The sequence below is a fragment of the Orbicella franksi genome, chromosome 4 (genome assembly GCF_964199315.1).
Source record: "Orbicella franksi chromosome 4, jaOrbFran1.1, whole genome shotgun sequence".
NCBI classification, from domain to species: Eukaryota; Metazoa; Cnidaria; class Anthozoa; order Scleractinia; family Merulinidae; genus Orbicella; species Orbicella franksi.
Genome location: NC_138148.1, coordinates 27,974,803 through 27,978,662, shown reverse-complemented (window position 1 = coordinate 27,978,662; position 3,860 = coordinate 27,974,803). Strand labels below are relative to the sequence as shown.

At 39.4% G+C, this 3,860-nt stretch overlaps 1 long non-coding RNA gene across 1 annotated transcript; it reads right to left on the bottom strand.

Annotated features, from left to right (window-relative positions):
* Window positions 1-832: 832 nt before the first annotated feature.
* On the bottom strand, window positions 833-3,562 carry LOC145485378 (uncharacterized). The gene is made up of 4 exons (XR_014049195.1): window positions 3,443-3,562; window positions 2,430-2,558; window positions 2,138-2,266; window positions 833-1,009 (listed from the first exon to the last, which is right to left on the bottom strand). It is a non-coding gene; the product is annotated as an uncharacterized LOC145485378 (long non-coding RNA).
* Between the last annotated feature and the right edge of the window lie 298 nt (window positions 3,563-3,860).

Here is a 3,860-nt window from a genome sequence, read left to right as displayed (position 1 = left end):
GCCCCAGTCCCCGTCCCCGATCATGGCTTTTGCTTTATTGTGTCAACTGTAAAGGTTACGTCCTTCTCGACAGTGCTGTTGTGTTGTTTTTCCTTTTGACTCAAACTAGCACTTTAACAAGACCAAACATTTCAGAAAGTGTAAATTAAGTTTGTCAACTTTCACATAATGTCCTGCGAGTATCAAATTTGTTTATTCTTTTGCTTGGAGAAGCCAACTGACGTTGCATCCCAAAATTCACATCGGGTTCCTTTGATTTGATTTACTTCTTTACTTCATTCCTACTTGCTGTTTTAAGTTGTCAGTTCAATCGATACAGTATTTTCTGGACTATACAAAATATTTTCAAAACTTTCATGGTTTCAAAACATAGCCTCAAGACACCTTTTGGTATTATTTGAAACAATTTCATCAAAACCGTGTTCAATTGTCAGTTCTTTTTTACTATAAGGTACAAAAAGTATGATTTGAAAAGTTTGCGATTTGCTCGAGATCAAACAAACATAATTTCTTTAATTATCTTGTATATCATATTTGCCATACACCATAGTTTAAGGCATTGGTACTAGCTCAGTTTTCATCTCAGTTCTGGTTCCTGCAAAAAATCGTGTTTTTGTTTATCGTTTTCCATGGAAATAAAGATTGCCGGCCATAAGAAAACAGTCAATCAGTGCATTCCAATTACTGGTTTAACTAATTTTCACATCGATCCGATTAAGGAAAAATTAAAGTACTCAAAGCTGAATGAAAATGCTTGGTGTGGTCCAGAAAAAGCTATATCGAGACACCTTAATAAATAATGAATGCAAAAGAAATGTTTTTGAATGATTCAGCCTTTATTTATCCCCTAATTGTTACATTTTCGTCAAGGTCTTAAGAATACCCGCATTTACTCATTACCCGCATTTATTCAGTTGCTTCTTTAACCTCTTCTTTTACCAAATAATCATTTTGTTACTAAGTTAAGGCCGTCATTCCATTGATGAGACATCATTGCCGTCATCATTTCCTGGAAAAAGAAAAGAGAACTTGTAATTATCTAGGGTTACACACCAGTGTTATGGGAACTACTCTGCCAATAAATTCATGCACTTACGTCTTTTTATGTCACCGCAAAAATGGTAATAATAAAGTGTATTATCGTTTGTCTTACGATGTAGTCACTTGAGATGTAGATCGCGACGTTTCGACTGCTTACTGCTAGTCTTCTTCAGGCGACACTTCGGTCACACTTAGTGCGACCAAAGGACACCGTCAACCCGGCTAAACAAGATGGTGTTGTCTACAGGATTCCCTGTGAGTGCGGCAAAGTCTACATCGGGGAAACAGGGAGATCTATGCAGCAGAGGATCAAAGAACACGACAGGGATATACGACTCGCCCGTACCCAGACCTCCGCCGTTTCTGAACACACCCACGAGACCGGCCACTATCCTATCTGGAATGAGGTCAAGTTTATTGATCGAGATCCTCACTGGTACACACGTAGGGTCAAGGAGGCTATTCACATAAGACTTCACCCTAACAACATCAACAGGGATAGTGGAATTGAAGTTCCTGAAGCATGGATACCCACCATTAAGAAACACAACAACAGGAGAACGGTACAGCAGCGGACCACTGAGGGAACAGCTACTCGCCGGAACAATGGAACAATAGGGGGATCGAAATGCACCAATCACAGCGACCTTTGTGATATAAATGATACCGTGCAATCAGTCGACCTTATCGCCTGAAGAAGACTAGCAGTAAGCAGTCGAAACGTCGCGATCTACATCTCAAGTGACTACATCGTGAGACAAACGATAATACACTTTATTATTGCATCCACCACGATGAATAACAACAAGCTTTTCCTCGACAAAAATGGTAATGTAGTAAAGCTTTAATTGACTCGTAAAATTTTTGTATTATTAACGAGGTATCATATTTAATTATGAGAGCAAAACAATATAGACATAGGGGTGGCGAGGAGGGAGGGTTTCGAAGCAGTTTTCTTGGATACATTGCGAACTTTTGGCGTCGTATTTCTGTTCCCGTAGTAATAATTCCCGTATTTCCGTTCGTGTAATTTTACTGACGGGGTGAAAGTCACATCTACGTCATTGTTACTTTGATATATTCACTAAATTCATACCTGTCCCCTATATTGGGCAGCAGCAAGACGGGAATTGTGGGTTCGGACAATAGTACTGAGGGCAGTAATAATAACCGTCTGGGCAGGGCAAAAGAGCGGTACAGAAACCGCCCTGGTCAGTGCACAGTACTGTAAACAAAAAAAGGTCGTTCGCTTGTTAGACATCAAGGTGTCGATCCCACACACAAAATAAGAATTCTATTTCATTCTAATTGCCATGTCTAAGAGTACGCAGTTAAAAAGAAATTATAAAAACAAACAGTCGTCATCAATGGACCAAAGAAACACTCACAAGATTGCCTGGCAAACATTTCCAAGGGGTTCTTCTTCTTGCTTCTTGGGACTGCTCCTTGTACGGTAAGGGTGCCCAAAATAATCAACATCAAGACCAAACAAAGCTTCGCCTCCATAGCTTTCTTTTCTACGAAAAAAGGAAAATACAGAAGCACTATTTGATGAGATCAGTCCCGCCTTTTTTTGGAAATTGGGTTGACGGAGAATGGGGCCGGCGCTCTGTTTTATTCCTTATAGGCCTCGTGTAATTTATGCGTTTCTGTGCAGCACGCATCTTTTGCATTATAAATGGCAATACACGCTAAGGCCCCGTCCATACTAAACCGGGTCCTAAGCAATCCTGACTGTTAAGTTACAGTGATTCTTGTGACCTATCAAAGCTAGAACTAAATCTTTCCTTTTTTAGCATCATGTAAGTGAAATGAAAAAAGGTCAAAAATTTACACATTTCAGTCCGTTTCATTGTGACGTTGAGAGTTCTCGGCCCATCCTCCTCGCACCTTCAACACTGTCTAACGAAATGAATTCACGAGACGAATGTTTACAAAAACGAACAGCTTCATCAAATTGCGCATCTCAAATTAAACTTCGGGGATGCAGCAGTTTTCACAACAATGTAAAATGATGACTGGAATATTCTTCAAATCTGCTATAACGATTTTATTTTTCAGTAATAAGTACGTCCTTATAAATTCGTTGCCCTTCATTGGTCTAGAGTTTAAGCACTAACAAAAAGCAAAGAATAAAAAATATAGTAAACATTAAAACCTTTTAACGTAGGTTTCAGATATTTAGTCTGCTAGTAAATGGTTTGATTCCTATCTAACCATCTAGAATATTTTAAGCCTCGCGGCTTTCTTTTGTTCTACGAAGAGCAAAAGGAAGAATTTTGAAAAACAAGAAGAACCTATTTCTTCCAGTTGCCTGGGGCTGGTGCATGGAATCACAAGGAAATATCATGATAACATCAAGCTGCTAACGATGTACTGAATAACAAACAACAAAACTTACCACGCTTGAGTCTTCTCTTTAGATATCTTCCTTCGAACGGTCAGTCTTCCGCGATAAGCGAACCTTCCTCACACGCTAGCTCTCTTTGGAGAACTGAATGTTATATGTGACTTTGCCTCCTTTTAAGAAGTCCTGAGCATGGAACAAATAACTTTGAAACTGACAGCTGTCAATTGGAAAAAGAGTATAATTGAAGCTCATGTCACAGCGGCTTGGACTTGCTTGCACATGTAAACCTTGCAAAGAGCGCATGCCCAACTGCATTTGTCTAGGGTGGGTCTCTAAATGTTTACTTAATGAAAAAATTTCGCCGAGGGAGAAAAACTGGAAATTCGTCACGATAGAGGACATTCTAAGAAACGTAAAACCAAACAGAAAGAGTGTCCTGACTAACAAACATTTTTGTCGTTCCAAAGTC